Source organism: Cavia porcellus, unplaced genomic scaffold (genome assembly GCF_034190915.1).
Source record: "Cavia porcellus strain 051 isolate PalLab524CR breed Dunkin Hartley unplaced genomic scaffold, mCavPor4.1 scaffold_6, whole genome shotgun sequence".
In the NCBI taxonomy this organism is placed as follows: domain Eukaryota; kingdom Metazoa; phylum Chordata; class Mammalia; order Rodentia; family Caviidae; genus Cavia; species Cavia porcellus.
Genome location: NW_026947489.1, coordinates 39,470,249 through 39,494,447, shown reverse-complemented (window position 1 = coordinate 39,494,447; position 24,199 = coordinate 39,470,249). Strand labels below are relative to the sequence as shown.

Sequence of the window (24,199 nt, the reverse complement as noted above, 5' to 3'; positions counted from 1 at the left end):
TAATCCTTTGTCTGAGGTACAGGTGGCAAACATTTTCTCCTGTATTGTAAGTTATCTCTTCACTCAGGGGTTTCTCTTGCTGTGCAGATGTTTACAATAGGGTGAGATCCCAGTTGTTGATTTGTGATAGTTCCTGTGAAATTGGGATTCTCTTCACAAAGTCTTTGCCTACACCAATGTCTTCAACAGTGTTACCTATTTTATTTTCCAGCAGATTTAATGTTTCTGGGTTTTTTTTATTTTGTTTTGTTTTTAACTGGGGATCAAATTCATGACCTTGCACTTGCCAGGCAGGCCCTTATGCCACTGAACTGGGCACTGTTTCTGTTTTAATATTAAGATCTTTGATCCATTCCAATTTTAGCTTAGTGCATGTTGAAATCTATGGGTCCAGTTTTAATCTCCAGCATATGTAGAGCCAGTTTTTCTGGCACCATTTATTAAAGAGTCTATCTTTCTTCCAGTGAAAGTGTTTGGCACCTTTGTCAGAGATAGGTGGTTAGAGTTATTTCTGTGTCTTCTACTCTGTTTCACTGATCTTTGGGTCTGGGTTATTTTTTTTCATGTTTTTATCATAGTAGCAATATAGTATAATTTCAAGTCAGGGATTGTGATGCCCCTGTCTTTTCTTTGTTGTCCAGGATTGCCTTTGCTATTCTAGGTCTTTTCTGGTTCCATATGAATTTTAGGATTGTTTTCTCTAATTTTGTGAGATATGCTATGGGAATTTTGATTGGGATTCCATTGAACCTGTAAAACAATTTTGGAAGTATGGCCACTTCCACTATATTGCTTCTTCCTACCCAAGAGCATGGAATATCTCTATTTTCTAATATCCTCTTTACTCTCCTTTTGGAGAGTACTGTAATTTTCAATGTAGAGGTCTTTTATATCCTTTGTTAAATTCCTTCCTAGGTATTTCTTTCTTTTCTTTTCTTTTTCTTCTTTTTGGATACCATTGTAAAAGGTACTGTTTCTCTGATTTCTTTCTCCGTGAGTTTGTTATTTACGTGCAGAAAAACTATTGATTTTTGAGTGTTGACTCTGTATGCAGCTGTGCTACTGAATTTGCTTATTAAATCTACTAGCTTTTTAGTGGAGTTTTTGAGGTCTTCTATGTAAAGTATCATATAATTTGTAAACAATGACAGTTTAACTTCTTCCTTTCCTATATTTATTCTTTTTATTTCTTTCTCTCATCTAATTGCTCCAGCTAAAGTTTCCAGGGCTATGCTGAACAAGAGTGGAGACAGTGGACATCCTTTTGTTTTGTTTCTGATTTTAGAGAGATAGTTTTTAGTTTTTGTCCACTTAGTACGATGTTGGCTGTTGGTTTGTCATAGATGGCTTTTATCAGATTGAGTTAAAGACTATCTATTCCAATTTCCTGTAAGAATTTTTTATCATGAATGGGTGCTGGGCTTTTCAAAAGCTTTTTCTCCATCTATTGAAATGATCATATGATTTTTGTCTTTGGATCTGTTAATATGGTATATTACATTTATGGATTTACATATATGAACCATTCCTGCATCCTTGGGATGAATTCTACTTGATCATGATGTACAATCTTCTTGACGATTTGCTGTAGTCTGTCTGCCAGTATCTTATTGAGAATTTTTGCATCAATGCTCATTAGAGAGATTGGCCTGTAATTCTATTTTTTAGCTGGGACTTCTCTGGTTTTGCTATCAGGGTAATGCTTGCTTCCAGGAATGAACCTGGAAGTATTGCTTTTCTTTCAATTTCATTAAAGAGTTTAAGAAGCAGTAGTGTTAGGTCTCTAAATTTCTTATAGAATTCAGCAGTGAATCTCACAGGGCCTGGGCTTTTCTTTGTCGATAGGGTTTTAATTACATCTTCAATTTCATTTATCAGTATTGGGTTATCTAAGATTTTTATCTCTTCTTGATTCAGCTTTGATAATTCATATGTAGCTAGGAGTCTGTCCATTTCTTTTGTGTTTTCTGTCTGATTAGAGTATGAGTTTTCAAAGTAGGTACGGATGATTTTCTAGATTCCTGTAGGGTCTGTTGTAATTTTGCCCTTTTCACTCCTAATTGTGTGGATTTCAGTCTTTTTTTTTTGATAAGGTTAGTTAAGGGTTTGTCAATTTTACTTGATCTTTCAAAGAACCAGCTGTGATTCATTGAGTTTTTATGTTTTTTTTTTTAATCTGCAGTGTTGTTAATTTCTGCTTTGATCTTTATAATTTTCTCCCTCATATGAGCTTTTGGCATTTCGCTGTTCTGTTTCTAGAAGTTTGAGGTTCAACTTTAAGTTGTTTATATGTGCTTGCTCTGTTTTCCTGATATGGGTATTTACTGCTATAAATTTCTCTATTAAGACTGCTTCCATTGTGTCCTACAAGTTCCAGTATGTTGTATTATTATCATTCAACTGTAAAACCTGTTTAATTTCTTCTTTGATTTCATCTGTGAGTCATTGATTATTCAGTAGGGTGCTATTTAATTTCCATGTGTTTATGAAGTTCTTATTGTTTTCTTTGGCATTGATTTCTTTTTTTTTTTTTTTTTGTCTTTTTCATTTTTTATCGGTACCAGGGATCGAACTCACGACTGCCTGCTTGCAAGGCAGGCGCTTATGCCGCTGAGCTAAATCCCCAGCCCCTTGGCATTGATTTCTAAACTCAGACCATTGCACTATGGTCTGATACTATGCATAAGATAATTTCAATTCCTTTGCATTTATTTAAGCATATTCTATGAGCCAGTATGTGGTCCATTTTGGAGAATGTCCCATGTGCAGCTGAGAAGAATGTGTATTCTGATGTTGTGGGGTGAAACACTTTATAGACATCTACTAAAACCATTTTCTCAAAAGTATGATTTAGTTCTAATATTTCATTATTGATTTTTTTTGTCTAGTTAATCTGTCTTTTTGTGACAGTGGGGAATTGAGGTCTTCCAATACAATAGTATTAGGGCTTATTTGATTTTTCATGTTTGTTAGTAATTTTAGTTCCTTTGCACTTACTTAAGCATGTCTTTTTTTTTTTTTACTTAAGCATGTCTTGTGAGACATTAGATGGTCTCTTTGGAGAACATCCAGAAGAACGTGTATTCTGATGTTGGGTGGAACACTCTATAGACATCTACTAAGTCCATTTGTTCAGAAGATTGATTTACTTCTCATACTTCATTATTGATTTTTTTGTCTAGTTAATCTGTCTTTTTGTGACAGTGGGGTATTGAGGTCTCCCGATACAGTTGTATTAGGGCTTCTTACATTTTTCATGTTCATTAGCAATTGTTTTATATAGTTGGGTGTACTGGTATTTGTTGCATAGTTATTTATGATTATTATCTCTTCTTCTTGATTGTTCCTTTTACAAGGATGTAGTGACCTTCTTTCTTTCTCTTAATCAGTCTTGGTTTGAAATTCACTTTGTCTGCAAATAGAATAGCTATCCCTGCTTTATTTTCTGATTTCTTGTCACATGGAGTGTTGCTTTCCATCCCTTGATTTTCAGCCTATGAATTTCATTTTGAATTAAATGTTTTTCTTGTATGCAGCATATTGTTGGATCTTGCTTCTTGATCCACTCTGCCAGTCTGTGTCTTTTGACTGGTGAATTGAGACCATTAATAGTTATAACTGATATGTATTGACATCTTTGCCGGGTTATTTTTCTGGTGTTGGATCTCCTTCCTTTTTTTTCCCCTCTAATTGTTTGCCTTTCCTGGTGGATTCCTTTCATTGGGGTTCATGGAGCTGTAGTCCTTATCTCTTTCTAGAAAGTCCTTCAAAACATTTTGGAGTGCTGGTTGGGTGGTCATAAATTTCCTCAGATGTTCTTTGTCATTTAAGTATCTGATTTCTCCATCAGTTTTGAAAGATAGTTTTGCAGAAAACATCAATCTGGATTGAAAGTTGTTTTCCTTTAGAACCTGGAGTACTTCACTCCAAGATCTCCTTGACTTGAGAGTTTGTGCTGAGAAGTCAGCTGTCATTCTGTTGGGCTTTCCTTTATAGGTGATTTGTTTCCTTTCCCTAACAGCTTTTAAGATTCTGTTCTTCTCCACCATGCTGGTGGGTAAGAATGTCATCCAGAAGATAAACCATGCCTTCCCATGAGCCAGCCAGTGCTCTAGCTGAAAAACCAGAAGAGCAGAAACCAGAAAACCCTCCCCTCCCTTTGCTGATTTGGACGACTCATAATGAGATGATAGCAACTGAGGGGAAGGGAATAACTTAATGCTTATATTGGTTGGTTGACTCTGCAAGCCTGGGGCGGGTGATCTGGGCATCTACTTGAAGGATGGCAGTATACGTTGTATCAACTGTGGGAGATATCTTCCTGGATTTTTTTTTATTTTTGTTTTTTGTACCTGGGATTGAACTCATGATCACATACTTTCCAGGAAGGCATTTATGCCACTGAGCTAAATCCTCAGCCTTCCCTGTCTTGTTTTGAAATCCAGTGTTTTATTCCATTTTACTGTTTTGTTTTATCCATGCATCTGGTAACCTGAGCAACTATTTTGAGGATAGCAATGTGCAGTATTGTTCTTCCTGTTTTGTTTTGTGCTGATTTATTGACTTGTTTTATTCAATGTTGTGTTTGGATTGCCCATTTTCACTGCTTTGTTTTGGATTGTTTTTATTCTTTATTTGTTTGATTGGGTTCTATTCTCTTTAAAGTAAAAAAAAATTCCATTCTTGTGTTGAATTTCTGAAATCTTGATATGCCTGCTGTAGAATTTTTGATCATAGCTAATTGGATTCTATATGCCTCACTTATCTGAATGTCAAATTGCTTTTCTCTCCCAGGAAAGTTTTCTGCCATGACATCTGTGAACATTTTTTTAACTTCATTTGTGATATATTCTGCTTTTTGTTTTTTGTTTTTTTTTTGTTTTTGGTCTTTTTATCGGTACCGGGGATCAAACTCACGACTGCCTGCTTGCAAGTCAGGCGCTTATGCCGCTGAGCTAAATCCCCAGCCCCAAACTTTCATAATTTTCTTAAGCTCATCTATTTTTTGTCTATATCTGCTCTAGTGTCACTATGCATGGTCTTTATCTGAGAGATTATTTCTGTTTTCATTTTTTCCATATCCTCATTCAATTGCTTTTGTTGTTACCACTTCAGGGGGGCCAGGTGGTAGGCTTTCAGATTATCCTACCTCATTGTCCCCTGGATTTGCCTTTGGTGAACTTGATGTCTGGGGTTGAATTTTGTTTAAGTGTCTTTTTCTTTTCTTTTTTTTTTTTTTTTTAGTTTAATTCCTGGGGTGAAGCCTGTAAACTGCGTTGGTGGATTGCTTTATTGCTAGTATTTAGGATCCCTAGATGATAGTTACTTCTCTGCGGTATCTTCCAGGTGTAGCTGGTTTTTGGGTTTGAGTCTATTGGAAGATCTTACATCTTCAGTTTGCTGGAGATGAGAAGTTGTTGCTTGTTTGGCCTGGTCCCTGATTCTTTTGCACTGAGCCACAGTATTTTGTGTGACCCTTAGTCAATATCAGTCATGGAATACCAGGAAGAACAGCTGTTTAGAACAGTTATGTCAATGTTGGCTATAGTGATCAAATGAGAGCATCAAATGCAACCTAACAAGTGACAAACCGAGCTATCTCTTAATTTGCTGTATGAACTAGATTTATGGTTATATAACAAAACCTAAAACAAACCAGAAAATTATATGCAGTGTACAAGTCAATTTTGCCCTCAGGGGTTAGAATTTAAGGTTTAAGAAGAAGATAGAGAAGTGGAAGAAGAGGAAGAGATAAGAAATAAAAAACAGACAAAATTTCAGAGCACTTGTTTTTTGAGCCATCATCTTACTGTATAGTTCCCCCTAACCTTGGACTCCCTATGTAGCCCAGACTGGCCCCAAACTAGCAGCAATCCTCCTACCTCAGCCTCCCTGGTACTGCCACCATACCCAGCCAAAGTTTTAATTTCTTAAATAACATTTCTCTGTCTCTAAAACCAAAGATAATCTTCTAACCTTCTTTCAATGCTTGTTATATTACTAATTTCTTTTTTTTTAATCGGTACGGGAGATCAAACTCATGACCGCCTGCTTGCAAGAAAGGTGCTTATGCCGCTGAGCTAAATCCCCAGCCCCGTTATATTACTAATTTAAAAAGATCTCTAAAATGAGAGTGGTTAAACTGAGGTGATTTTTCCTTTCTGTTTAGTGCATGGTCAAAAATTGATATGTCAGGCTTGGGGATGTAGCTCAGCAGTACAGTGCCTACCTGGCAAACGTGAGGCCCTGAGTTTGATCCTGGGTACAAAAAAAGAGCCTGCCTAAATGGTGAAGAGAAGGGCATATAGCTCAGCCTGAAATCTCTGGGCTCAATGCCCCTACTGAAGCAGAAGCAGAAGCAGAAGCAGAAGCAGAAAAAGAAGCAGCAGCAGCAGCAGCAGCAGCAGCAGCAGCAGCAGCAGCAGCAGCAGAAGAAGAAGAAGAAGAAGAAGAAGAAGAAGAAGAAGAAGTAAAAGAGGTGTATTGTGCCAGTTCTAGCCTGCCTGCATTTTGTGCCATGTCCTTAGTCATGAGATTATCCAATGAATCTTTGTAATTCCCTTCTTTTTCTCGAGCCTCACTGGGCTTTGGTTATTTGTGTAATGGGAAATCAATACTAAGCATGGGTTTGCAGACCACGGGCCCTCAGCAGAACCACAGAACTGACCACTATGGATTAACCTGTTCCTGCCTATGAAGTGAGCAGGGACAGAGCCAGAGTAGATGTCAAGGTGAGGCTTTGGGTCATACATTGACAGGAGCTACTATGCTGTGTCAATCATTCTTTTGTGCCTGAGGAAAAGCACAGTCTCTGAAAAGATCAGCTTTCTGTCCCAGATTTTGCTGATGACAAGGGATCGGGAAAAAGTCGTGTAGAGGAAATTTTTCCTGTCTACTGTTGGAAATGATGTAAGGACAGGCTAGGAAAATTAACCCATTCCTTGTCAGATGTTAAACCATACCAAATTATTTGCCAACTAGATTTTGTGACTGAAGTTATGGTGTTCATTGGCCTTGAGGAGCCTCCTGACAAATGCCATGTATATTGATGGGAGAAAGAAAAAGCCTAACATTCAGGACACGGAGGAACATTTCTCTGTACAATGCTGCCCCACTAGAACATGATTTTTCATAGGTTATAGTAAGTGGACTTGGAGATAATGTGTAAGACATAACAGTACTTCCCAGATGTCCTTTCACATTAGAAGCCTGAGAACTAGGTCGGGAAAAGAGTACTGAGGATGACTAAAGTTAGACTTTGAGTGCCTGGAAGGTCCCTATAGAACTAACATCCTAAAGAAATGACGACTGTCAGGAAGAGATCATGTCTTTAAAACCATAGCATTGGCCTGCTGTGGTGGCTCATGCCTGTAATCCCAGCACTAGGGAGGCTGAGGCAGGAGGATCACCATGAGTTTGAGGCCAGCCTGGGCTATAAAGTGAGTTCAAGGCCAGGCTGAACTGCATAGTGAAACTCTATCTCAAAAAGAAAAAAGAAAATGAAGAAAATGCTGGTGATGTAGCTCAAAGGCACTGAGTTTAATCTCCAGTCTCTCTATCAGCTAATGTATGGATCAAAGTTAGCTTCAAAGTATTTCCTCAAAGTCTCAAAGATACTTATTAATTATAAATCGGTAATGATATCTTTACATTTTAGAAACTTCACAGATAGTGACTTAACTATATGACAAGTTAATATCAGCAGAAATTGGGGCTGGGGATTTAGCTCAGCGGCATAAGCGCCTGCCTCGCAAGCAGGCAGTCATGAGTTCGATCCCTGGTACTGATAAAAACGAAAAAGACAAAAAATATATATATATCAGCAGAAATCCATGTCATGTGCCTCTAATTTAATGTGCTACAATAAACACATCACTCATCATATTCCTGCCACATTTACACAGCCTGAGAACTAATAATGCGGATTATTGAACAAACCAAATTGAGGGATGCTCAAAATTACTGGCCTTTACCATTTGAAAACATGATATGGCTGGGTCTGGTGGAACACATGTGTATTCCCACCACTCTGGGATGCTGAGCCAGAAGGATGACATTTGAGCCCAACCTGGGCAATTTAGCAACTTAGTGAGGTCCTGCTTCAAGATAAACAGAAAAAATACTGGGGATGTAGCTCAATGCAAAGGCCCTGGGTTCAACTTTCAGTACTGGAAAAACCAGATGATATTAAAATATGATGCAAGACTTCCAGGAGAACATGGCGGACAGATAGCAGCAGCTTCGGAGGCTCTCTGAGAAACCGCACTTAAAATCCAGGAACGGTGCTGGGCGAGAAATCCTAAGCAAAGGGAGATATACTTTGCCAACCCAGGAATGAACTAAACTAAGAGAAACCAACTGGAAATGTAATCCCGGTGATAAAACAGGAACAGATAAGGTCTCAGTGCAGAAGCTGGACCCTGCACCACTGGAAGCTGGGATTTGAATTTCCTGCAGCAACTGCTGCGTCCCAATCACTGCGGCAAGGAGAGAGGCGCGAAAGCTCTGAGAGTGGGAAGCAGTGAATGGAGTTGAGAGTGGGATCGGCCAGGAGCCCTGCATCGACCTGGGATGAGTGAGCAGATTAGGGATCCTTCCGTTAGAGTAGGAAACTTCAGCAAAGGACATATTGGGATCGGGCAGACTAGCCGGAACAGGCTGTTGCAGTGACTTCAGTCACATATTCCCCTCTCAAGTGGGATTGGTGGGCAGTGCCTGGCCTGCATGACACCACTGACTAAGACCCAGTAGGCTAGTCCAAACCAGGTTCCAGCACATGGAGGTGCACTCTAGCAGTGAAACCTTTGGCAGGTTGACCTGGAGGGGCGGGCCCAGCATAGGCTGCCCAGGTCTGTGTCTTCCTAGTACACTGCAGTGAGCAGGAACACCTAGCTGGCACAATTCAAACAAACTGTAACCAACAAAGAAAGAAACTGGGCCTCCTATATACACTTATATGGAAGGAACAAAAAATATGGGAAGAGGGAGCAACAAGAAAGGGGCCCCCAATCCTGAGAAACATGCAATATCAGACACGGCACCAATAGACATAAAGCGCTATTTCCAGAGCCTCATAGACGAGTTCAGGAATGAAGTTATTAATGACCTGAAGCAAGATATAAGTAGAATAGTTAGAGAAATGCTAAGCACTGCCCAAGAAAAAACAAATGGTCGAATGGAAGAACAGAAAAAAAAGGGAGAATTGTTTGATGGAGAAAATAGAGAAAACATAGAATACGTGAAGCAGGTTCAAAGACATTACCAGGAAACTAAAACAAAACACTGGCATAACAGCTTGAAAGAAACTAAGGATAGATTATCTGAATTGGAGGGCAGATTTGTAATATGGGAGCATGAAATGAAAAACTTCTTTAAAAAAACAAAAAAACAGCAACAATACAAAGGCTAGAAGATGATAAGAGGATCTATAACTTAAGAATTAAAAACATAAAAGAAGAAATAGGGACACAAACAAATGGACTACAAAAGCTATTCACAGAACTAATCCAAGAGAATTTCCCTAATTTAGCAAATGGTAAAGATACTCAGATGTATGAGGCATACAGAACCCCAGCCACCTACAACCCAAACAGAGCTACACCCAGGCATATAATAATCAAAATTCTAGAAATTCAATATAAGAACAGAATATTAAAAGCTGGCAGAGACAAGAAACAAGTCACTTATAAGGAAATACCCATCAGAATTACAGCAGACTTCTCGGCACAAACCATCAAATCACAAAGAGTGTGGAGGGAAATAATTCAAGCTTTGAAAGATAATAACCTCCAGCCAAGATTGGTATATCCTGCACAACTGTCCCTAGAAATTGATGGGAAAACAAGGTGCTTCCAGGATAAAGAGGAACTGGGGGAATTTGCAACCACTAATTCAACTCTACAGAGAATACTGCAGGATATTCCAAAAAAGGAAAATACCAAGATTCTAGAAATAGAGGCAGAGAGGCCACAATAAATGGAGCAGAAAGCGAAATGAAGAAGACAAACTGACAACTAATGACAGAAAAAGAGCTCAACAGAAATGAAGCAGAGAAGATCGATTGGTAGGAACAGCTATTTTGGAGAAAACAAGACATCATAATAGCTAGTGCTGATTTAGTATCATCTTGTTTTAAAGTCCCACCAAACTTGTATTTTTCTGTCTCCATTGGTCTTAAAAGGTTGTATCTTATTGGATTTTATTATATATGATAATATAAGTAAAAACTTTTACAGACAAGGAGATTATACAGAAACCATTGTTTATTTTCTGTTAATTGGTTCTAAATACCCTGTAATAATGTCACTCCCTTGAATGGTTTTATAGTGTCTTGATATGTTTGGTGCTACAGTATATGAAGTTATACTCAAAGATTTCAAGGAAAGAGACACTACGGTAACTATTTTTATGTCAGGATATCTTGTGGTGAAACACTGTTTTGCTAAAATGGTTATGTTTTGACCTGCGCTGTTCTGTTGTTACGCCCTCATTTATCTCAATCCCCCCTTTTGTTACTTTTTTCTTTCTATGTTTTTAATTAAGGGAAAAATAAATAAAAAATAGCAGGGTACATTATAGTAAACTACTTTGATTTCCTATTAACTTGATTTGAAATCCTGTATTGTCCTCACCATCTTGTTTTCACTGATTTTCCTCTATTCTGCTTTGTTTGATAGTGCCAAGTTCGAAAGTATAGGCAAAACTGTGAAGTCAATAAGAATCATTATGACGCCCATCCTGTTGACTATTATCTTCTTATAAAGTCCTGTAATGTCTCCAATGCTTTGGTTTTATTCTTTACGGTTTTGTTCAATTTTATTATAACTGGCAATTCTTCTTAAAATAGCAAGAGGCAGTATGGTAACCATTGTTGATCACCTTGTATTTTGTTTTTACATTATCTATTATGTCCATCCTTTTGATTTGACTGACTCTGTTCTGATATGTCACATTTGGTTTTACTCTCTTCAAAAAAAGTAATAAGAACTGTGGGAGTAATAAAACCCAAAATGTGTAATTGTCATTGTACAAAAGAAAAGAAAAGAAAGTGCTCTAAAGGTTATAACTGCATGTATGTTTAAGTGTATAAGATAGATAACCAGGGCTGGGGATTTAGCTCAGCGGCATAAGCGCCTGCCTTGCAAGCAGGCAGTCGTAAGTTCAATCCCTGGTACTGATAAAAATGAAAAAGACAAAAAAAAAAAAAAGATAGATAACCACATTACTGAGTTTTTTGGGATCACTGAACAAAACCGTTTGCACTCTCACTGTTTGAACGTCCACTTTATATGCTCCAATTTTGTAACTTGAACAACTATTGCTAAGATGAGAATATGTAATCTAAAAAAAAAATATGATGCAAAAGGCCAGGGAGTTAGCTCAGCAACCTAAGTGTCTGCCTGGCAAGCACAAGGTCGTGAATTCCATACCCTGTACCAAAAAAAAAAAAAAAAAAAAAAAAAAAAAAAACACACACACACACACAAAACAAAGCCTGAAGAATCAGTCTAGATTAAATGAGACTAAAGAAGTTTGACAGTTGACTATAATGCATGAACCAGGATTTCTTTTCTATAGAAGATATTATCGGGCACCTGGAAATATGAAATTTTTTCCAGATTAGATAGAAGTATTCTAGTGCCAGGTATGGTAGCATACCTCTGTAACCCCAGCACTTGGAGAGCTGAGGCAGGAGGATTGCCATGAGTTGCAGTTCAGCTTGGGTTACATAATGAGTTCAAGGCCATCCTGCACTGTATGTATAGCAAGATCCTGTCTCCAAAAAAATTGCACTGTAGCATTGTCTTTGTTGGTTTGTTTGTTTTTTGTTTTTTGTCTTTTCAAGATAGGGTCTTGCTATGCAGTTCAGGCTGGCCTTGAGCTCACTTTGTAGCCCAGGCTGGTCTCTAACTTACAATCATCCTCCTGTCTCAGCTTCCTAAGTACTGGGATTACAGGCATACGCCATTGTGTCTGATTTATAGCATTGTTAATTTGTTGATTTTAGTAATGATACTCTGGTTGTATAAGAGAATATCCAGAGAGAAAGAGAGAGATAGTGAGAGAGAGAGAGAGAGAGAGAGAGAGAATATCTTGTTTTTAGGAAACATATACTAAATAACTTAGAAGTAAAAAAGCATCATATCTTCAATTTACTTTCAGAATGTTCAGAAAATTTTACATACATGTACACAAACACACACAGTAGGAACAAAACAAATGTCAAGAAATATTAACATTTGGAGAATCTGGGTGAAGGGACTCCAAAAATTGTATTATTTTTTGGTCTGCTACCCTCCAACTCATAAAAATCCTCCTGCATCAGTGTCCTGAATGCAGGGATTATAGGCATACGCCGTCATGTACAGCTCTTTCGATTATCTTTATAGCTTCTGCATAAGTCTGACATGTCAAAAAGAAATTTTTTTGAGACAGGGCCTCTATGCAGTTTAGGCTGGCCTTGGGCTCACTTTGTAGCTCAGGCTGGTCTCGAACTTGCAGCGATCCTCCTGCCTCAGCCTCCCGAGTGCTGGGATTACAAGTATGCACTACCACACCCAGCTATATCAAAATTTTAAAAAGGAAAATAATTCTAATTTTTTTTAAATGAGGGAGTTTTGTTGTTATATTGTTTTGTTTTCTTTGTTGTTGTTTGTTTTTTTGAGACAGGTCTCACTATGTAGTTCAACCTGACTTTCAACTCACTGTGTAGCCTAGGCTGGCCTCAAATTCACAGCAATCCACCTGCTTCATCCTCGCAAGTGCTTGGATGATAGGCATGCACCATTATGGCCAGCCTTTAAGTGAGAAATTTATGATGATAGTGAACCATAAAACCAGAGAGTGTAGCTCAGTAGTACAGTGTGAACCCTGGGTTCAAACTCCTGCATCACCACCACTTTTTAAAATGCATAAAGGATTAAAATCCTGCAGAAACTGAACTGCCTCCAAAATGCCAGGCTTGAACAGGTAGGTCCTATATTTGACCCAAATTAACATGACAGAGATACTCACTCTGCCTCTCCAGCAATTCTATTTATTTATTTACTTATTTGTGCTGGGGATCAAACTCATGACCTTCTGCTTGCCAGGCAGGCGCTAATGCACCTGAGCTAAATCCCAGCCCTCTCTAGCAATTCTTGATCCTAAATTGGGATAATGGCAGAAAAGAATCATTTGATAAAGTAAACTCCATGTGGGGACATTTTCATCAGTTACTCTCTTGGGGTCGATCTGAACCAGTAGTGACTAGAAACTTCATAATAAGCAAAAAAAATTTTTTTTGCTTTTAAATTCTTGAGAAACAAGCAAAAATTGACATAATCAAATTTTCATTATTTTTTCCTTTCCTTCTCTTCCCTTTTTTTCAATCAGATTTTATTGGTATTTTTTAGATATACATAAGAATTTTTTTTTGGTACTGAGGATTGAACTCATGACCTCATGCTTGCAAGGCAGGCACTTGCACCATTGAGCTAAACCTCCATCTCATTTTAGATATACATAATGATCACATTTATCATAGGGACTTTGTGCCTGTACATGATAGAACTTGATTCTTTTTTTCCCCATTCCTCTACCTTCCCTTCAACTCTTCCCCTCCTGCCCATTTACAAAAGCTTTATTTCCATTCTTTTTTATTTTATTTTGTTTTTTTGTTTTTGAGACAGGGCCTCACTATGTAATTCAGACTGGTTTCGAATTCATGATGGTCCTCCTGCCTCAGCCTTCCAAGTGCTGGGATTACAGAGAATTACAGAGGTAATCACAGCAGTAAGGTGCCACTGAACCTGGCACCTTAATCAAATATTCTGACCGAGGGTCTTGCTCCATTTCAAAAAATTTGAGTCAGCAAACTAGGGCTGGGAGTTGACTTCAGTCCTCACGTACTTTGTCACCACCCTACTGCCCCTGCCAGGTGGGGTTCCTGCTGAGGCACTATGCGGAGGGATGCCCCATAACCAGAGACTGGCTGTTAAATGATACTAATCTAGAGGGCTCCAACTTTTTTTCTTTCTTTCTTTCTTTCTTTCTTTCTTTCTTTCTTTCTTTCTTTCCTTCTTATTTCTTGGTGCTAGAGTTGAACCCAAGGCCTCACTGATGCTAAGCACATACTCCACCACTGAGCTATACTCCCAGTGCCAAGGTTTTTTCTTTCAGTGAAGACTTCTTTAGGGAAAAGTATACAACAGTGTTCTGGGGAATTAATCTTTTGATTTAATCTCAAAAGAAAGAACAAAAGCAAAAATTGATAAATGAAATTACATCAAACTAAAAAGCTTTTACAGAGCAAAGAAAACAGCAGTATCATGAAACAACCTGCAGATTGGCAGAAAATATTTGCATGTCATGCATTTGATAAAGGGTGAATATCCAAAATATATAAGAAACTCAACAGTAAGAAAATAAATAACCTGATTTAAGAATGCACAAAGACTGGCCCTGAATCAAGGCTGGCAGCTTCTTGACACTGTTGGTTTCAAGCAGGAGCCTAAAGAGATGTTTTTCTATGGCCTGTTGGCTATTTCAGAACTTGGGCAGTGAAATGGCCAATTCATTAGAAAGAAACAGCTTGAAGCAAACCCCCCCCCTCCATGAGCAGCTGTGAACCTGGCAGGCTGCGGAGCAGCTGCAGTGACCTGTGCCATGCTGGGACCTAGAATGCTGGGAAACCAAGCAACTCCACCCCCTTCCACGGTAAGCCACTGTGAGCGTGGCAGGCTCTGGCAGCCGAGGAAGGGAGCCACTGGAGTTTACTGGGATTTGCACCATGCCAGGACCTGGAACTCTGAGAAACCAAGCAACCCCTCCCAGCCCTGGTGAGCAGCTGGGAGCATGGCAGGCTACGGCAGCCCAGGACAGAAGCCACTGGGTTTACTAGGACCCGTGTCATGCTGAGACCTGGAACATTGGGAAACCAAGCAACCTCTACCCCCCTGGTGAGCGGCTGTGATCGTGGCAGGCTCCGGTGGCTCAGGATAGGAGCCACAGGCATTTACTGTAACCCGAGCCATGCTGGGACCTGGAGCACCAGGAAACCAAGAAACCCCTTCCCCCAACCTGTTTTGTTTTGTTGAACTTCAATATACATGAAAGTATGGATAGATGTTTTGAAGAGAACAAGAGAGACGATGACAGCCATTAGTGACTTCTCTATTGTCTGGTTTTGAAGACCTAAATCGCCTTCCTCATTCTGTTCAGATCAGTTTTATACTATGTTGTTTTGAATGAATTCTCTGTATGCGAAGACATGGACAACTATTTGGAAGAAAACAAGAGACAATATGATAGACAGTGAAGATCTCCAGTCAACTAGCTTTGAAATTTATATCTCTTACATTGCTTTCTTATGTCCTATTTTGTTCTGTTTCATTGTGTTTAATTTTACCCCCTTTAAAATAAAAATAAAAATTAAAAATAAAGAATGTGCAAAGAGGGGCTGGGAGGAGCCGGGGGCTTAGCTCTGCGGCATAAGTAGTGCCTGCTTGGCAAACATGAAGTCATGAGTTCGATTCCTAGTATCAAAAAAATAAGAGAGAGAGAGAGAGAGAGAGAGAGAGAGAGAGGCTGGGGATTTAGCTCAGTGGCATAAACACCTGCCTGGCAAGTATGAAGTCATGAATTTGATCCCTTAGAAAGAAAAAAAAAGAATGGGCAAAGAACCTAAGTAGACAATTCTGAGAAGAAAAAATACAAGTCAGACACGGTGGCACATGTTTATAATCCCAGCACTCCTGGGAGACTAACACAAGAAAAGTGCAAGTTTGAACACAGCATGGGCAAAATAGTGACTTAGCAAGACCCTGTCCTAAAATAGAAAATAGGATCAAGAATATAGTTCAGTACAAAGGCCCTGGATTCAATATCTAATAACATAAATAAATAAATATATTTTTAAAATTAAATAACTATGGGGGTGCATTAAAAGACAAGCCTTAAAAAAAATAAAAGACAAGCCTTTGGAGTTTTTCAAAAGAAAAAAAAACAAGCATGAAAAACAGAAGAAATTATTTTAGTCCATCTCTTCATCAAAGGTGTCTGCACTGAAAGCATCATTCTTGTTGGCTAACTGCACTGCTAAAGCTAAGAAACCCTGTACTACTGTTGAAGGGTTGATCCTGCCTACTGCCAGGCAGGTTTGTCAAGAACTTGTAAGAGAGACTGACGTTTAAAAGGTGGCATGTATTACTCTTTCAGCCAGCACCATGACTAGATCAATTTATGAAATAGTACAGTTCAGGTTGACAAGCCTAACAATAAGGCAGCAATGCTTGTTTTTGTGGGATATGTTTTCAGGAGGATGTACACGAGGAACTATTGTGTGCACTTTTGTTGCCAACCAATAACAACACATCTGAGAAAATATTCCAGTGTTTCATAATTACCTATCAGGAAAATTGACCTGGTCATTTTGTGCCAGTATGTGCACAGACAGAGCAGCTCCCATGACTGGACAGTTTTTTGATTTCACTACTCAAGTCAAAGAGGTTGCTTCTGAATATCAGTCTATGCACTGCGTCATCAATGGAGAAACACCAACTAGTTGAAAAATGTCATCAAAACTTAACATTTTTCAGGGTGTGATTAAAACTTCCAATCACATTAAAGCGCATTCCTTTAACTTACATCTGTTTATGCAGCTCTGAGAAAATGGGTGACATCATACCCATTGTCTCATGCACAGAAATGAAACAGCTTTATGAATGTTGTGTACCCATAGTTTTTGAGTTTTACAAGCTACTCCAGAGATTTCTTTTGGGAAAATAGTTGTCATTGGCAGAATATTTCAGTGACATAGAATAGTTGCAAAACTTGCTTATTCATGTGACATATTTAACCTGCTCCGTAATCTCAATCAGTCAGTTCAAGGGAGAATAAGAACCATGTTAAAATCAGCAGATAAAGTGGCTACATTCAAAGCCAAAGTACAGTTATGGGAGTAGCAAGTGAACATTGGGATTTTTGATGTTTTAAACATTAGCAGAGATGCCAGGTCCTTCTTTCTCCCAGCTGGTGCATGATTACTTTTTTTTTTTTTTTTTTTGTACCAAGGATCAAACTCATGACCTCATGCTTACCAGGCAGGTGCTTGTGCCACTGAGCTAAATCCCCAGCCCTTACTGCATAATTATTTATCTCAGCTTTCAAGAGTTTCCACTCTTTTGCTCCTTTGCCTTTGCTGTCTTTAACCACCATGAATGATTCGTCCTCTGCCATGCCACCCTGCTTTGGAGCCAGCTGATTATGGAATGAAACCTCTACAAACTGAGCTAAATAAATCTTTCTCTCTTTAACTCTGGGTGTGTCTCAGCAATGAGAAAAAAGTAACCAGTACAAAATTTGTTACCAGAGAAGTGGGGTCATTACTGTGACTATCCCTTACCATGTGGTTCAGGAGTCTGGGAATGGCCTGTGAGAAGAATTTGGAAAGGTTCAGAGATGCCAACTGAAAAAGCACAGCTGGAATGCTTTAGGCTGTTCTGTGGGGGAGATTCTTGTCAGAACTCAGGAAACCCAAAGCCTGATAGAAATCCTGCAGGCTCAGGAGGTTTCTTCTGGGAAGAAGAAATGCATTGGTTGTTGGGCTCTAGACAATGTGTGTTATGGCGTGGAAGAAAGTTTGTCTGCATTTTGCTCCTTTCCAGAGACTGCCTGAGACTAGTTAATTAATCTGGCAGAAGCAATTTCAAGGCAGTCGAATGCTGACGTGGTGGCATGGCTACTATTGGGGGCTTTTAGCCAAATTTATGTTGTGAACCAAGAGCAAAGAGCTCAGCAGAATGATTTAAACTGTTGTGAGTTTGGCCAGGAAGGAAACTCCAGTAAAGCTGTGGACTGCACAGATAGAGCAGAGGAGATCTTGATTGCTGCATAGGAACAGGAGAATATAAAAGATGGCCTGGAGGCTGGGGATTGATCTCAGCAGCATAAGCGCCGATCCCTGGTACCTATAAAAAGGAAAAAGACAAAAAAGACAAAAAAAAAGATGGCCTGAGGGCATCACAAGAAGCCTCAGGACTCTACCCTTTGTAGTCTCAAAATTGCAAAAACTAAAGACTTTGCTCTGAGACCGGGGATATAGTTCAGCAGCACAGTGCCTGCCTGGCAAGCACAAGGTCCAGAATTTGATGTCCTGAATTTGATTCCCAGTACAAAAAAACAAAAGACTTTGCTTTGACAGAAAAGTTGCAGAGCACTATATTCCCAGAATGGTAGTGGCATGCAAAATTTGTTTCTCAGTATTGGATTCCTCCAAGTGTTCAGCAATGCAGGCACTCAAACCCTATAGCTAAAAGACAGGGAAGTCTGATTACTGCTTCAATTGGCAGCAGATCTTGGCATCATCCACATGGTGCAGTTTTTAGATGCATACAGAATGGAAGAGTTGTGGTCTCAGGGAGGCTTCCCCACAGATTTCAGAAGGCCTGGGAAACCAGGCAGTATGCCCCTAAGAGGACAGGGCATGAAGCTGTGAGTGAGAATCTAAAGGAAGAGTGGAGAAGTTTGGAGAATCCAGGAACATGGATCATCTAAAGAAAATTGCAAGGAGGGAGCAGAGAAGGCCTACAAGAGAAGCTATGGAAGTTACAACCACTATTACAGAAGTTACAGAGCCACCCAACCCCTTTGGGGTTCACAACTTGCCTCAGATTGCCTCAAATGCTACACATGGAATTATAGAATTTAATGTTTGCCTTGCTGGATTTTTTACTTGTTTTGGTCTCATTCTTTTGTATCCCCATTTGTAGCTTTTAGAATGAAAAGGTATATTTTGTGCTGTTGAATGTTGGAAGTGTTTAACTTTCTTTTCATTTTTACAGAGGCGGGTAGCTAAGAGTTTGCCTTAAATCTCAGAAGAGACTTGGGACTTGGATTTTTCAGTAATGCTAAGTCAGTTAGAAGTTTGTTAACTCTTTCAGATGAACTAAATGCCTTTTGCATGAAGGAATGTACATGAGTCATTGGGGGACTAGGGGCAGAATGTTATGGTTTGTGTCCAGATATCCCCCCAAAGCCTCATGCAATCACAAGGTGGGGACGGCTTTTTCAGAGGTATCCGAATCTAGAGTTTGTAACTGATTCATAGTGCAATGCTGGAGAAAGAGTGCTGAGATTAAGGCTGGATGATTGCTGAGTCACTCCACTGATGGGATTCACACCACCCTAATCCCAGCAGTTTGGGTAAGATAAAAAGGGAAGAAAGAGATCCCTTTCTGCCATTTTGCTCTTGTTGTTTTTGTTGTCTTCTGCTGCCATGAACTGCTGCCCCTCTGCCATGACACCCTGCCTTGGAGCCAACTGATTATGGACTGAAACCTTTATACACTGTGAACTAAATAAACCTTTCCTCCTTAAAAAATTAGAATTTCAGCATTACTTCTCCACTACCAAGGATCCTAGAACTCAGAAGGAATCGATCCATACCACTTGTGAATAAGCCAGGTGAATTAACTTTGTTTTTGCTAGCAGAGGATTTACTGCTTGAGATCACAAATGATGATGATCTTAAATGTATGTCTGAAACAACTTCAAATCTCCATATATTCTGGATTAAAGTCAAGGCACAGTATCCTGAGATTGCCATAAAATCAATGCAAAGCCTGCTTTCATTTCTTTTCTTTCTTTCTTTTTTTTTTTTTTTTGTCTTTGTCCTTTTAATCGGTACCAGGGATCGAACTCACGACTGCCTGCTTGCAAGGCAGGCGCTTATGTTGCTGAGCTAAATCCCCAGCCCCCCCTGCTTCCATTTCTAACATCCTGTCTTTGTGAGGCAGGGGTTGCTTCAATGACAACAACCAAAAGGAAATTACAGAATAGACAACGTAAGCAATGTACCTTAGTGTTTACAATATGTCTGTGGTGATTGAGTGTCACTCTTTCCTGTCACCCATTAGATGGGTCCATCTGGTTGCAGGAACACAAGCTCAGGCCTCCCATTGATTCTGAATTATTTTATTATATATAATAATAGTAGAAATGAAATCCAGAATAAATGTAGTACAGCTGAATCATCCTGAAGCTAGCCCATCACTGCCATTCATGAAAAATCTATTTTCCATTAAACCAGTTCTTGGTGCCAGAAAGGTCAGGACCACTGTTATTTATGCCTTTTTGATACAGTTCCCCTACTCTGCTTCCCAGCTGCCATAAACTGAACAGCTTTGCTCGTCCACCATGATATTCCTGCCTTGGAACCAGATAACTATGACTGAATTCCCCAAAACTGTGAGCCAAGTTAAATCTTTGCTCCTTTAAGATGTGGATATTGGGTATTGTGTCTCAGTGATGAGAAGAAATGTGACTAATACAAATACAAATTGGGCTGGACTAAAATCTGAAATGTTAATTTTCCCTCAAGGATTTTCAGAACCAAAGAGTTGGTATAATCACTGGTAGCAGCATGTGAAGACTGGGATAATTCTTTTAGGTATGCTTAAGATCAGCAGGAAGAAGATCTGGGCTGTCTGGACAAACAGAAGAGTGAAGCACAAACTTTGCTGTCAGTGAAAGCAGCAAAATGGGAATATAATGAGAAACATAAAAGTATAGAACCTGCCTCTTGAGAGCTGTACTGTTTTGTCTTCTCATTACCTTACCTGAATCTACTCAAACCTATTGCAGTGTAGAATGCATTTAGGACCCTAACCCTTCAGTCCAACATTCCCATCTACCGAACTGATGGTGAGAGGAAAAAGTAGAGATAGGGAAGCAAAGGTTAAAGGGTTTTCAAGGACTTCTATAGCCAGTGTCGTTCTGTCTCTAGATAGCTCTCTGTGTCATCACTGGAAGTAGCTTGAAGTGATTTCTGTTATTTGCAATAAAAGAAGCATCATTGCCAAGCTCTCAGGAGGCTGAGACAGGAGGATTCCCATGAGTTTGAGGCCAGCCTGGGATACATAATGAGTTCAAGGCCAACCTGAACTACATAGGGAAATGCTGTCTGGAAAAAAAAAAAGAGAGAGAGAAAGAATGTGGCTGAAGAGCATAATTTGGGAAGAAAAAATTTTAAGAACACAAGGAGGGGGGCTGGGGGTTTAGCTCAGCGGCATAAGCGCCTGCCTTACAAGCAGGCAGCCGTGAGTTCGATCCCTGGTACCGATAAAAACGAAAAAGACAAAAAAAAAAAAAAAAAACACAAGGAGGGACTGGCCTTGGAATGGAGGATGTAAGGAAGAGTGAGGGGGAGGAAAGAGAATGAAAGAAAAATTAAGATATGTTATATTTTTAAAACCACATCATGGGGTGAGGGGTTTAGCTCAGCAGTGTAAGTGCCTGCCTGGCAAGCATGAGGTCATTAGTTCAATCCCTGGTACCAAAAAAATAAATAAAAAAAGATATTCTAAAAACCACATCATGTACACATGTTATGTTTTGTACACATACCAATTCCCTACAAGGAATATAACTATTAAATACTGCACATATGTACTAATAAAAATAAAAATTAAAAGAGACTTGTAAATAAAGTTCCCATAAACTTATAAAAAATCTGATTTGATTTGTCTGTAACCATGGCAAGAAGTAACTATCAGAACTGTTTACACTAGAACCGGGGATTTAGGTCACTGGCGTAAGTGTCTGCCTGGCAAGCACAAGGTCCTGAGTTTGATCCCCAGTACAGCAAAAAAAAAAAAAAAATTGTTTACACTTGTTGAGTCATTTAATAACTTACCAAAGTGAACATTTTCCCATCAGTGTCAGCCTGGCTGCTGAGTGCCAACCAGTCAGCACAGTCTTATCGGAGTAGCCATCTGCTGTAGAGACGTCTATCTACTTACATCTCTGAAAACTCACCAAACCCTGAACGTCACCTTCCACCAAAATCATACAAGTAAGATGGTTTAGGGTATGCTCTGATGGAGTGACCTAGCAGTTCTCTCTTCTCCTACAGTAAACTGTATGTTTAGTAAATATAACTGGTCCCCTCTGCTTTAAAAATTACTGTTCATCAATCATGCATCCTTTCAGGTTTGAACTAGGGTGTTTATCATTACAGGTGATGGGAAACTCAATTCAAAATAGTTTAAACAATAATAATAAAATGTGTTGTCTCTCACAACTAGAGGTTCAAAGACAGTGCTTGCTTAGGTGTCTCTGTCTTTCTCTATAGGAAATCTTGTTCGTGGCCTGGCTCCTTTCATCATGACAGGATAACTGCCAGATGCTTCTGTGTTTGAGTCCAACAAAAGAAAGAAAACCTTTCCACCTTTCACAGTGAAAAGCTTCCTCCATTTCTGTCTGATTAGACCAACTTACAGACTGACAGCAATCATCTGGATGAAATGGTGTATAGATTAGCATAATCCTTGGCTCCTGCACAAATTGCAGTCAAGAGAGATCATATAATTATGCCTAAACCTGCCTCAAAAACATAATCCTCCTGCCTCAGCCTCCTGAGTAGCTGAGATTATAGACGTGTGCCCCTACACGAAGCATAAATTGATTACATTGAAATTGGATTAAACTAATTGGGATCAACTCTAGAAGTGGAGATAGAATTACTTTCTTCTAAATCATCTGGACTCAGAGGAAAAGTAGATACTGGAACAAAATTAAATTCTCTAGAAAAGAAGAAGGGAGAAATGGTCACTGGGAAAGCTGCCAGCCATACTCAGTGAGCTATTGGACCTTTCCTTCCACAGGTTTGCCCATCGCCATCTTCTACTGAAGATCTTTAGGAGACTAAGTCTCTCTCCAGACCAGGTGGCCAGCTGCATGTTAGCTCTTCTATACCCACAAACATTCACAAACATTTCAACCTGTTACTCTTCCTATATTTTCTCTTCCTTGTTTCCTCTCTTTTCTTTTTCTTTTTTTTTTTTAAACTACTGCTGGGGATTAAATTTAGGGCCTTCATACTGAACTACATCCCTAGACCTTTTTATTATTTAAGTTTTGAGACTGAGTCTGGCTATGTCACTACACTGCCAAGATGGGGCTTGAATTGTGGAATCGCAAGTGTGTAGCACCAGCTGCCTTTCATTCTTTCCATCCTGGAGCTCAAACCCAAGGCTTGTGCATGCTCGGCAATTGCTCTACCACTGAGCTCCTTTCTGTATTTTCTAATGCTGTATGTGATGCATATTACCATACATCTATCCATCCATTCTTCCACATAACCTCCCGACACTTAACTCCCTGAGCAAATAAACTAGTGGTCATTCTCTCTTTCCTTTCTTCTTTTTTCTTACTGGTACTGGAGAGCAAACCTAGAGGCTTGTGCTTTTTTTTTTTTTGGTCTTTTTCGTTTTTATCGGTACCAGCGATTGAACTCACGACTACACACTTGTAAGGCAGGCGCTTATGCCACTGAGCTAAATCCCCAGCCCCAAGCCTTGTGCATGTTAAGCGAACTACTCTCTCAGCTCTCCTTCCTTTTTAATGCCGGTCCATCTCCGGTCATGTGATTCTCCTTCCTGAATATAATTCACACTCCTTCTCTTCTCTACTTTCTACATCAGCCTCTGTTTATAAAAACTTACTATTTGCTATTCCTCCTCCATTCTAAACCCTCTCAAATGGTCTTTTATATATTATCAACAGAGGCGACTCTAAAAAATCAATCTGATTCCATCACTCCTTAAAAGATTTTGATGACTTCTCACCTACAGGATAAAATCCAAGCTGATTTGCCGGGCTAAGGTCCTCATAACCTCACACTTGGCTTCTCCTCCCATCCCTCCTGCTCTTGCTTGGGGTGCACACAGAGTCATGCTAACCATGCTGACTGGCTTGAATTTTCCCAGGCACTGCATGACTCAGGTCCCTCAACACAGTACTGAAGCTGAACTCACAGCTTTCATACTGAGCTACATCTCCGGCCTTTTAGTTTTTATTTTGAGACAAAGTCTTTCTAAGTCACTAAATTGACCAGGATAGGCCCAAAATTGTAATCCTCCTGCCTCAATCTTCCAGAGTGCAGTGATTACAGGTGTGTGCCACCATGTCTACCCATGTCTTTTTTTTTTCTTTTCTCAAAATGCATTTTATTTCAAGGAGAAAAAGAGAAAAAAGAAGAAAAACCCCAAAACTAAATTTCAAAATACATCAATCAGGGCTGCCCTCATGTCTTTAATAGAATTGTTCCGTCCACCTGACATGCCATTTCCCTGGGCAAATGTCTAGTACTTTTTCAGAATCAATTCCAAAAGTCATCTCTGTGATCATCACAAGTAAAATTAAATACTTCATCCTTTGA

The 24,199-nt window shown here is 39.3% G+C and overlaps 1 long non-coding RNA gene and 1 other non-coding gene across 3 annotated transcripts in view; both read left to right on the top strand.

Moving 5' to 3' along the window:
• Positions 1-24,199, top strand: part of LOC134476210 (uncharacterized) — a 32,194-nt gene extending 7,995 nt beyond the window's left edge. Inside the window, exons 1-2 of one of the 2 annotated variants that reach the window (XR_010047780.1) lie at positions 21,441-21,832; positions 22,112-24,199. This is a non-coding gene — a long non-coding RNA (uncharacterized LOC134476210). Of the gene's footprint in view, positions 1-21,440; positions 21,833-22,111 lie in introns of those variants that run through there. The other variant, XR_010047779.1, reaches the window with a different exon arrangement.
• Positions 14,437-14,573, top strand: LOC111758559 (small nucleolar RNA SNORA2/SNORA34 family). Its single transcript, XR_002792732.1, has one exon. It is a non-coding gene; the product is annotated as a small nucleolar RNA SNORA2/SNORA34 family (small nucleolar RNA).